Below are 12,798 nucleotides of genomic sequence, written 5' to 3'. Positions count from 1 at the left end.
CTGTTCCAGTTGAAACTGCCAGATCTATTGCTCTTAGCATTTTGGAGCTGTCCATCATCTAATATGGCTGAAATTAATGTAGAGCTACGAATCAGAGATAGTCATTTTTCACTTCTTTCGCTGAGATAAGCTTTTTTGGCTTCTAGGCTTCTTATATCTTAAACATGAATTTAGACCTGTTTCCAGTTTGAAACTGCCAGATCTATTGCTTCTTAGCATTTTGGAGCTGTCCATCATCTAATATGGCTGAAAATTTAATGTAGAGCTACGAATCAGAGATAGTCCATTTTTCACTTCTTTCGCTGAGATAAAGCTTTTTGGCTTCTAGGCTTCTTATATCTTAAACATGAATTTAGACTGTTTCCAGTTTGAAACTGCCAGATCTATTGCTTCTTAGCATTTTGGAGCTGTCCATCATCTAATATGGCTGAAAATTAATGTAGAGCTACGAATCAGAGATAGTCCATTTTTCACTTCTTTCGCTGAGATAAAGCTTTTTTGGCTTCTAGGCTTCTTATATCTTAAACATGAATTTAGACCTGTTTCCAGTTTGAAACTCCTGATCTATTGCTTCTTAGCATTTTGGAGCTGTCCATCATCTAATATGGCTGAAAATTAATGTAGAGCTACGAAATCAGAGATAGTCCATTTTCACTTCTTTTGCTGAGATAAAGCTTTTTTGGCTTCTAGGCTTCTTATATGTCAAAACCTGGTTCCAGTTTGAAACTGCCAGATCTATTGCTTCTTAGCATTTTGGAGCTGTCCATCATCTAATATGGTTGAAAATTAATGTAGAGCTACGAAATCAGAGATAGTCCATTTTTCACTTCTTTCGCTGAGATAAAGCTTTTTGGCTTCTAGGCTTCTTATATCTTAAAACATGATATTTAGACCTGTTTCCAGTTTGAAACCTCCTGATCTATTGCTTCTTAGCATTTTGGAGCTGTCCATCATCTAATATGGCTGAAAATTAATGTAGAGCTACGAAATCAGAGATAGTCCATTTTTCACTTCTTTCGCTGAGATAAAGCTTTTTTGGCTTCTAGGCTTCTTATATCTTAAAACATGATATTTAGACCTGTTTCCAGTTTGAAACTGCCTGATCTATTGCTTCTTAGCATTTTGGAGCTGTCCATCATCTAATATGGCTGAAAATTTAATGTAGAGCTACGAAATCAGAGATAGTCCATTTTTCACTTCTTTCGCTGAGATAAAGCTTTTTTGGCTTCTAGGCTTCTTATATCTTAAAACATGATATTTAGACCTGTTTCCAGTTTGAAACCTCCTGATCTATTGCTTCTTAGCATTTTGGAGCTGTCCATCATCTAATATGGCTGAAAATTTAATGTAGAGCTACGAAATCAGAGATAGTCCATTTTTCACTTCTTTCGCTGAGATAAAGCTTTTTTGGCTTCTAGGCTTCTTATATCTTAAACATGATATTTAGACCTGTTTCCAGTTTGAAACTGCCAGATCTATTGCTTCTTAGCATTTTGGAGCTGTCCATCATCTAATATGGCTGAAAATTTAATGTAGAGCTACGAATCAGAGATAGTCCATTTTTCACTTCTTTCGCTGAGATAAAGCTTTTTTGGCTTCTAGGCTTCTTATATCTTAAAACATGATATTTAGACCTGTTTCCAGTTTGAAACTGCCAGATCTATTGCTTCTTAGCATTTTGGAGCTGTCCATCATCTAATATGGCTGAAAAATTAATGTAGAGCTACGATATCAGAGATAGTCCATTTTTCACTTCTTTCGCTGAGATAAAGCTTTTTTGGCTTCTAGGCTTCTTATATCTTAAACATGAATTTAGACCTGTTTCCAGTTTGAAACTGCCAGATCTATTGCTTCTTAGCATTTTGGAGCTGTCCATCATCTAATATGGCTGAAAATTAATGTAGAGCTACGAATCAGAGATAGTCCATTTTTCACTTCTTTCGCTGAGATAAAGCTTTTTTGGCTTCTAGGCTTCTTATATCTTAAACATGAATTTAGACCTGTTTCCAGTTTGAAACTGCCTGATCTATTGCTTCTTAGCATTTTGGAGCTGTCCATCATCTAATATGGCTGAAAATTAATGTAGAGCTACGAATCAGAGATAGTCCATTTTTCACTTCTTTCGCTGAGATAAAGCTTTTTTGGCTTCTAGGCTTCTTATATCTTAAACATGAATTTAGACCTGTTTCCAGTTTGAAACTGCCAGATCTATTGCTTCTTAGCATTTTGGAGCTGTCCATCATCTAATATGGCTGAAAATTAATGTAGAGCTACGAATCAGAGATAGTCCATTTTTCACTTCTTTCGCTGAGATAAAGCTTTTTTGGCTTCTAGGCTTCTTATATCTTAAACATGATATTTAGACCTGTTTCCAGTTTGAAACTGCCAGATCTATTGCTTCTTAGCATTTTGGAGCTGTCCATCATCTAATATGGCTGAAAATTAATGTAGAGCTACGAATCAGAGATAGTCCATTTTTCACTTCTTTCGCTGAGATAAAGCTTTTTTGGCTTCTAGGCTTCTTATATCTTAAACATGAATTTAGACCTGTTTCCAGTTTGAAACTCCTGATCTATTGCTTCTTAGCATTTTGGAACTGTCCATCATCTAATATGGCTGAAAATTAATGTAGAGCTACGAAATCAGAGATAGTCCATTTTTCACTTCTTTCGCTGAGATAAAGCTTTTTGGCTTCTAGGCTTCTTATATCTTAAACATGAATTTAGACCTGTTTCCAGTTTGAAACTTCCAGATCTATTGCTTCTTAGCATTTTGGAGCTGTCCATCATCTAATATGGCTGAATATTTAATGTAGAGCTACGAAATAACAAATATTCAATTTTTAACTTCTTTCGCTGAGATAAAGCCTTTTTGGCTTCTAGGCTTCTTATGTCTTCAACATGATATTTAGACCTGTTTCCAGTTTGAAACTCCCTGATCTATTGCTTCTTAGCATTTTGGAGCTGTCCATCATCTAATGTGGCTGAAAATTAATGTAGAGCTACGAATAGAGATAGTCCATTTTTCACTTCTTTCGCTGAGATAAAGCTTTTTTGGCTTCTAGGCTTCTTATATCTTAAAACATGATATTTAGACCTGTTTCCAGTTTGAAACTGCCAGATCTATTGCTTCTTAGCCTTTTGGAGGTGTCCATCATCTAATATGGCTGAAAAATTAATGTAGAGCTACGATATCAGAGATAGTCCATTTTTCACTTCTTTCGCTGAGATAAAGCTTTTTTGGCTTCTAGGCTTCTTATATCTTAAAACATGATATTTAGACCTGTTTCCAGTTTGAAACTGCCAGATCTATTGTTTCTTAGCATTTTGGAGCTGTCCATCATCTAATATGGCTGAAAAATTAATGTAGAGCTACGATATCAGAGATTGTCCATTTTTCACTTCTTTCGCTGAGATAAAGCTTTTTTGGCTTCCAGGCTTCTTATATCTTAAAACATGATATTTAGACCTGTTTCCATTTTGAAACCTCCTGATCTATTGCTTCTTAGCATTTTGGAGCTGTCCATCATCTAAATGGCTGAAAATTGAATGTAGAGCTACGAAATCAGAGATAGTCAATTTTTCACTTCTTTTGCTGAGATAAAGCTTTTTTGGCTTCTAGGCTTCTTATATCTTAAAACATGATATTTAGACCTGTTTCCAGTTTGAAACTGCCAGATCTATTGCTTCTTAGCATTTTGGAGCTGTCCATCATCTAATATGGCTGAAAAATTAATGTAGAGCTACGAAATCACAAATAGTCAATTTTTCACTTCTTTTGCTGAGATAAAGCTTTTTTGGCTTCTAGGCTCCTTATATCTTAAAACATGATATTTAGACATGTTTCCAGTTTGAAACCTCCTGATCTATTGCTTCTTAGCCTTTTGGAGCTGTCCATCATCTAATATGGCTGAAAAATTAATGTAGAGCTACGATATCAGAGATAGTCCATTTTTCAATTCTTTCGCTGAGATAAAGCTTTTTTGGCTTCTAGGCTTCTTATATCTTAAAACATGATATTTAGACCTGTTTCCAGTATGAAACTGCCAGATCTATTGCTTCTTAGCATTTTGGAGCTGTACATCATCTAATATGGCAGAAAATTTAATGTAGAGCTACGATATCAGAGATAGTCCATTTTTCACTTCTTTCGCTGAGATAAAGCTTTATTGGCTTCTAGGCTCCTTATATCTTAAAACATGATATTTAGACCTGTTTCCAGTTTGAAACCTCCTGATCTATTGCTTCTTAGCCTTTTGGAGCTGTCCATCATCTAATATGGCTGAAAAATTAATGTAGAGCTACGATATCAGAGAGTCCATTTTTCACTTCTTTCGCTGAGATAAAGCTTTATTGGCTTCTAGGCTCCTTATATCTTAAAACATGATATTTAGACCTTTTTCCAGTTTGAAACTGCCAGATCTATTCCTTCTTAGCATTTTGGAACTGTCCATCATCTAAAATGGCTGAAAATTTAATGTAGAGCTACGAAATCACAAATAGTCAGTTTTTCACTTCTTTCGCTGAGATAAAGCTTTTTTGGCTTCTAGGCTTCTTATATCTTAAAACATGATATTTAGACCTGTTTCCAGTTTGAAACCTCCTGATCTATTGCTTCTTAGCATTTTGGAGCTGTCCATCATCTAATATGCCTGAAAATTTAATGTAGAGCTACGAAATCAGAGATAGTCCATTTTTCACTTCTTTCGCTGAGATAAAGCTTTTTTGGCTTCTAGGCTTCTTATATCTTAAAACATGATATTTAGACCTGTTTCCAGTTTGAAACCTCCTGATCTATTGCTTCTTAGCCTTTATCCCAGCGAAAGAAGTGAAAAATGGACTATCTCTGATTTCGTAGCTCTACATTAATTTTTCAGCCATATTAGATGATGGACAGCTCCAAAATGCTAAGAAGCAATAGGTCTGGCAGTATCAGTATATCTGGCTGTTTTAAACTGGAATCAGGTCTAATTCTTATGTTCCAATAGAGTTGAAGCCAAAATCGCTTTATCTCAGCTAAAGAAGTAATAAATGGACTTATTGGGTTTACGAAGCTCCACAGTCAATTTTCAGTTTAGTTAGATTTTGGACAGCTCCGACATGCTGAGAAGCAGTATATCTGGCTGTTTTAAACTGGAATCAGGTCTAATTCTTATGTTTCAATAGAGCTGAAGCCAAAATCGCTCTATCTCAGCGAAATAAGTAATAAATGAACAACTTGAGTTTACGAAGCTCCACAGCCAATTCCAATTTAGTTAGATGTTGACCAGCTTTAAAATGCTGAAAAGCAGTACATCTAGCTGTTTTAAACTGGAATCAGTTCTAATTCTTATGTTTTAATAGAGTTGATGCCAAAATCGCTTTATCTCAACGAAAGAAGTAATAAATGGACTTATTGGGTTTACGAAGCTACACAGTCAATTTTCAGTTTAGTTAGATTTTGGACAGCTCCGACATGCTAAGAAGCAGTATATCTGGCTGTTTTAAACTGGAATCAGGTCTAATTCTTATGTTTCAATAGAGCTGAAGCCAAAATCGCTTTATCTCAGCTAAACCCAATAAGTGGACTTATTGGGTTTACGAAGCTCCACAGTCAATTTTCACTTTACTTAGGTTGTGCACAGCTCCGAAATGCTGAAAAGCAGTATATCTGGCTGTTTTAAACTGGAATCAGGTCTAATTCTTATGTTTCAATAGAATTGAAGCCAAAATATCTTTATCTGACCAAACGAAGCAATAAATGGACTTTTTGGTTTACGAAGCTGCACAGTTACATTTCAGTTTAGTTAGATGTTGGACAGCTCCGAAATGCTGAGAAGCAGTTTATCTGGCTGTTTTAAACTGGAATCAGGTCTCATTCTTACGTTTCAATAGAATGTAAGCCAATATCGCTTTATCTCTGCGACAGAAGCAATAAATGGACAACTTGAGTTTACGAAGCTCCAAAGTGAATTCCAATTTAGTTAGATGTTGACCAGCTTCAAAATGCTAAAAAGCTGTACATCTGGCTGTTTCAAAGTGGAATCAGGTCTAATTCTTATGTTATAATAGAGTTGAAGCCAAAATCGCTTTATCTTAGCGAAATAAGTAATAAATGGACTTCTTGGGTTTATGAAGCCCCACAGTTAATTTTCAGTTTAGTTCGATGTTGGACAGCTCCGAAATGCTGAGAATCAGTTTATCTGGCTGTTTTAAACTGGAATCAGGTATCATTCTTATGTTTCAATAGAATTTAAGCCAATATCGCTTTATCTCTGCGACAGAAGCAATAAATGGACTTCTTGAGTTTATGAAGCTCCACAGTCAATTCCAATTTAGTTAGATGTTGACCAGCTTCTAAATGCTGAAAAGCTGTACATCTGGCTGTTTCAAAGTGGAATCAGGTCTAATTCTTATGTTTTAATAGAGTTGAAGCCAAAATCGCTTTATCTCAGCGAAATAAGTAATAAATGGACTTCTTGGGTTTATGAAGCCCCACAGTTTATTTTCAGTTTAGTTCGATGTTGGACAGCTCCGAAATGCTGAGTAGCAGTATATCTGGCTGGTTTAAACTAGAATCAAGTCTGGTTTTTATGTTTCAATAGAGTTGAAGCCAAAATTGCTTTCTCTCAACGACAGAAGCAATAAATGGATTTCTTGAGTTTAAGAAGCTCCACAGTTAATTTTCAGTTTAGTTTGATGTTGGACAGCTCCGAATGCTGAGAAGCAGTATATCTGGCTGTTTTAATCTGGAATCAGGTCAAATTCTTATGTTTCAATAGAGTTGAAGCCAAAATCGCTTTATCTCAGCGAAGTAAGTAGTAAATGGTCTTCTTGGGTTTATGATGCTCTAAAGTTTATTTTCAGTTTAAGTAGACGTTGGACAGCTGCGAAAGCTGAGAAGCAGTATATCTGGCTGTTTTAATCTGGAATCAGGTGAAATTCTAATGTTTCAATAGAGTTGAAGCCAAAATCGCTTTATCTCTGCAAAATAAGTAATAAATGGACTTCTCGGGTTTATGATGCTCTAAAGTTTATTGTCAGTTAAAGTAGATGTTGGACAGCTCCGAAATGAAGGGAAGCAGTTTATCTGGCTGTTTTGATATGGAATCTGGTCTAATTCTTATGTTTCAATAGAGTTGAAGCCAAAATCGCTTTATCTCAGCGAAAGAAGTAATAAATGGACATCTAGGGTTTAAGAAGCTCCACAGTTAATTTTCAGTTTAGTTAGATGTTGGACAGCTCCGAAATGCTGAGGAGCAGTATATCTGGCTGTTTTAAACTAGATTCAAGTCTGGTTTTTATGTTTCAATAGACTTGAAGCCAAAATTGCTTTATCTCAGCGACAGAAGCACTAAATGGATTTCTTGGATTTAAGACGCTCCACAGATAATTTTTAGTTTAGTTAGATGTTGGACAGCTTCAAAATCCTGAGAAGCAGAATTTCTGGCTGTTTTAAACTGGAATCAGGTCTAATTCTTATGTTTTAATAGAGTTGAAGCCAATATCGCTTTATCTCAGCGACAGAAGCAAAAAATGGCCATCTTGGGTTTCCGAAGCTCTACAGTTAATTTTCAGTTTAGGTAGATGCTGGACAGCTCCGAAATGCTGAGAAGCAGTTTATCTGGCTGTTTTAAACTTTAATCAGGTCTATTTCTTGTGTTTCAATAGAGTTGAAGCCAAAATCACTTTATCTCAGCGAACGAAGTAATAGATGGACTGCTTGAGTTTAAGAAGCCCCACAGTTAATTTTCTGTTTAGTTCGATGTTGGGCAGCTCCGAAATGATGGGAAGCAGTTTATCTGGCTGTTTTAATCTGGAATCAAGTCTAATTCTTATGTTTCAATAGAGTTGAAGCCAAATTCGCTTTATCTCAGCAACAGAAGCATTAAATGGACTTCTTGGGTTAATGATGCTCTAAAGTTTCTTTTCTGTTTAAGTAGATGTTGGACAGCTCCGAAATGATGGGAAGATGTTTATCTGGCTGTTTTAATCTGGAATCAGGTCTAATTCTTATGTTTCAATAGATTTGAAACCAAAATCGCATTATCTCAGCGAAATAAGTAATAAATAAATTTCTTGGGTTTATGATGCTCTAAAGTTTATTTTCAGTTTAAGTAGATGTTGGACAGCTGTTTATCTGGCTGTTTTAATCTGGAATCAGGTCTAATTCTTATGTTTCAATAGAGTTGAAGCCAAAATCGCTTTATTCTCAGCGACAGAGGCAATAAAAGGACTCCTTGGGTTTACGTAGCTCCACAGTTAATTTTTTGTTTAGTTAGATGCTGGACAGCTCCGAAATGCTGAGAAGCAATATATAGAACAAAAGCCAAGAAGCCAAAAACGCATTATCTTAGTGAAAGAAGTGAAAAATGGACTATCTGTGAATTCGCAGCTCTACATTAAATTTTCAGCCTTATTACATGTGGGACATCTCAGAAATGCTGAGAAGCAGTAGATCTGGCTGTTTTAAACTGGAATCAGGTCTAATTCTTATGTTTTAATGGAGTTGGAGCCAAAATCGCTTTATCTCAGCGAAAGAAGTAATAAATGGACATATAGGGTTTATTATGCTCCAATGTTAATTTTCAGTTTACTTAGATTGTGGACAGCTCCGAAATGATGAAAAGCAGTATATCTGGCTGTTTTAAACTGGAATCAGGTCTAATTCTTATGTTTTAATAGAGTTAAAGCCAAAATCGCTTTATCTAAGCGAAAGAAGTAATAAATGGACAACAGGAGTTTACAAAACTCCACAGTCAATTCCAATTTAGTTAGATGTTGACCAGCTTCAGAATGCTGAAAAGCAGTATATGTGGCTGTTTTAAACTGGAATCAGGTCTAATTCTTATGTTTTAATAGAGTTGAAGCCAAAATCGCTTTATCTCAGCGAAATAAGTAATAAATGGACATCATGAGTTTATTACGCTCCAATGTTAATTTTCAGTTTACTTAGATTGTGGACAGCTCCGAAATGCTGAAAAGCAGTATATCTGGCTGTTTTAAATTGGAATCAGGTCTAATTCTTATGTTTTAATAGAGTTGAAGCCAAAATCGCTTTATCTCAGCGAAAGAAGTAATAAATGTACATCATGAGTTATCGAAGCTCCACAGTCAATTCCAATTTAGTTAGATGTTGACCAGCGTTAAAATGCTGAAAAGAAGTACATCTGACCGTTTTAAACTGGAATCAGGTCTAATTCTTATGTTTTAATAGAGTTGAAGCCAAAATCGCTTTATCTCATCGAAATAAGTAATAAATGGAAATCATGAGTTTACGAAGCTCCACAGTCAATTCCAATTTAGTTAGATGTTGACCAGCTTCAAAATGCTGTAAAGCAAACTGGACAGGTCTAAATCTCATGTTTCAATAGGGCAGCATGCAAGAAGTCAAAATAGCTTTATCAGCGAAAGAAGTGAAAAATGGACTAGCTGTGAATTTGCACCTCTACATTCAATTTTCAGCCTTCGTACATGTTTGACAGTTCAGAAATGCTGAGAAGCAAAAGATATGGCTTTTTCAAACCCGAAACAGGTCTAAATCTCTTGTTTCAATAGGGCAGCATGCAAGATTCCAAAAAAGCTTTATCTCAGCGAAAAGAAGTGAAAAATGGACTGTCTGTGATTTCACAACTCTACATTCAATTTTTAGCCTTCTTTGATCTTGGACAGCTCTGCAATGCTGACAAGCAGTAGATTTCGCTATTTCAACCAGGAACCAGCACTAAATATCATGTTTCAGTAGGGCAGCATGCAAAAAGCCAAAACAGCTTTATCTCAGTGAAAGAAGTGAAAAATGGACTATCTGTGAATTCACAGGTCTACATTCAATTTTTAGCCTTATTAGATGTTGGACAGCTCCGAAATGCTGAGAACACATAGATCTGGCTGTTTGAAACTGGAAACAGGTCTAAATATATTGTTTGAAGAGTACAGAAGCCAAGAAGCCATAAACGTATTTTCTCAGAGAAAGAAGTGAAAAATGGACTATCTGTGAATTCGCATCTCTACATTCAATTTTCAACCTTATTAGATGTTGGACAGCTCCGAAATGCTGAGAAGCAGGAGATTTAGCTGCCAAACAGCCAAATCTCATGTTTCAATAGGGCAGCATGCAAAAAGCCAAAAAAGCTTTATCTCAGCGAAAGAAGTGAAAAATGGACTATCTTTGAATTCGCAGCTCTACATTCAATTTTCAGCCTTATTAGATGTTGGGCATCTCAGAAATGCTGAGAAGCAATAGATCTAGCTTTTCAAACCCGAAACAGGTCTAAATCTCATGTTTCAATAGGGCAGCATGCAAGATGGAAAAAAAGATTTATCTCAGCTAAAGAAGTGAAAAATCGACTATCTGTGAATTTGCAGCTCTACATTAAATTTTCAGCCTTATTACATGTGGGACATCTCAGAAATGCTGAGAAGCAATAGATTTGGCTTTTTCAATCCCAAAACAGGTCTAAATCTCATGTTTCCATAGGGCAGCATGCAAGAACCCAAAAATGCATTATCTCAGCAAAAGAAGTGAAAAATGGACTATCTGTATTCACAGCTCTACATTCAATTTTCAGCCTTCGTAGATGCTGGACAACTCCAAATGCTGAGAAGCAGTAGGTCTGGCTGTTTCAAACTGGAATCAGTTCTTTATCTGATTTTTCAAGAGAGAAAAAGGCAAGAAGCCAAAAAGCTTCATCTCAGCGAAAGAAGTGCAAAATGAACTTTGTGTGAATTCGCAGCTCTACATTCAATTATCAGCCATAGTAGCTGGACAGCTCCGAAATGATGAGAAGCAGTAGATAAGGCTGTTCCAAACTGGAATCAGTTCTTGATCTGATTTTTGAAGAAGCCAAAAAAGCTTTATCTCAGCGAAAGAATGGACTTTCTGTGAATTCGCAACTCTACATTCAATTATCAGCCTTAGTAGAGGGTTCAGTGAATGCGCATATGAAACTGGGGGGTTTGGTACCCCAAAAAAGGTTAAGAACAACTGGTGTATTATGTGAGCAGAAGCCAAAAATGCTTTATCTCAGCGAGAGAAGTAAAAAATGGACAATCTTGTGAATTCGCAACTCTACACTCAGCCTTATTCAATGTTTGACAGCTCCGAAATGCTGAGAAGCAAGAGATCTGGCTGTTTGAAACTGAAACCATGTCTAAATTCTTTATTTCATGACAGCAGATGGCGAGAGTCCAAAAACGCTTTATCTCAGTGAAAGAAGTGAATAAATGGACATTCTGTGAATTTGCAGCTCTGCATTCAATTTTCAGTTATTCGCTGTGGAAACGGTCAGAAATCATAAGAAGAAGCATTTCTGGTAGTTTCAAACTGGAACCAGGTCTAAATCTTCTGTGTCATGGGAGCTGTAGCTGAGATGCCAAAAAATCTTTATCTCACTGAAAGAAGTGGAAATGGAGAATCTGAATAAATGGAAATGGAGAATCTGAATAAATGGACATTCTGTGAATTTGCAGCTCTGCATTCAATTTTCAGTTATTCGCTGTGGAAACGTTCAGAAATCATAAGAAGAAGCATTTCTGGTAGTTTCAAACTGGAACCAGGTCTAAATCTTCTGTTTCATGGGAGCTGTAGCTGAGATGCCAAAAAATCTTTATCTCACTGAAAGAAGTCGAAATGGAGAATCTGTAGATTTGCAGCCCTTTATTGAAAGTTGATTAGTTTTGAGAATGCTGAAACAACACTTCCGGTTGTTTGAAACGTCAACCTATTGAAAATCTTTTCTTTTATGAGAGCTGTAGCTGAGAGAACAAAAAAGGCTGGTAACACTTTATTTGAAGGGGGGTGAAAAAGTCATGACACTTTCATAAACACCTGTCATGAACATGAATAAGCCTTCATGAATATTTATGACTGTCGTCATAAAGTGTCATTCGGTAAATTATGACACTTTTAATACAAAGTTGACATTTTTCAAAATGTCTTTGTTATGACAACTTGATATTTAACAATAAATCATCACTGTTTAAACTTTACCTTTAACAACATAAAGTTAACTAATTTTTAAAGTTTCATGAGATACTTCTATAACAAATGTATATATTCATTAATAATTTATTGGTTAATGTCAAGTTGTCATAACAAAGACATTTTGAATGACAACTTTGTATTAAAAATGTCATAATTTACCGAATGACGCTTTATGACAACAGTCATAAATATTCCTGAAGGTTTATTCATGTTCATGGCAGGTGTTATGTCATGTTTATGACAGTGTCATGTCAGTGTTAATCACCCCCTTCAAATAAAGTGTTACCAAAAGGCTTTATCTCAGCGAAAGAAGTGAAACAAGGACAATCTGTGAATTCGCAGTTCTGCATACACTTTTCAGCCTTATTAGATGTGGGACAGCTCCGAAATACCGAGAAGCAACAAATCTGGCTGTTTGAAGCTGGAACCAGTTCTAAAACTTGTGTTTCATGAGAGCAGCAACCGAAAGGCCAAAACGTTTTATCTCAGTGAAAGAAGTGAGAAATGGAGAATCTGTAGATTTGCATCTCTTCATTCAATGTTCCACTTTATTTCTTTATTTCCCTATACTTTATTTCCCTCAGAAATGCTCATGAGAGCTGCAGCTGAGAGGCCAAAAAAGCTTTATATCAGCGAAAGAAGTGAAAAATGGAGAATCTCAGAAAGGTAACCCTAATGCACGGAAACTGTGGAAATAGGTTCAATACATAGCTTATCTGTTCTGGAAAATATGGATTAAAAAATATCTGCCACATCTACAACAGTGCCATAAATGGATTAAAAATTAAATAGAACTTTGTTCTTGGAGATTTGGTCCTTATAATGGACCTTATAGTG

The sequence above is a fragment of the Poecilia reticulata genome, chromosome 4 (genome assembly GCF_904066995.2).
Source record: "Poecilia reticulata chromosome 4, P_reticulata-male-v2, whole genome shotgun sequence".
Lineage (NCBI taxonomy): Eukaryota > Metazoa > Chordata > Actinopteri > Cyprinodontiformes > Poeciliidae > Poecilia > Poecilia reticulata.
The sequence above is the reverse complement of the archived record's forward strand: the minus strand, read 5'-3'. Positions refer to the sequence as shown.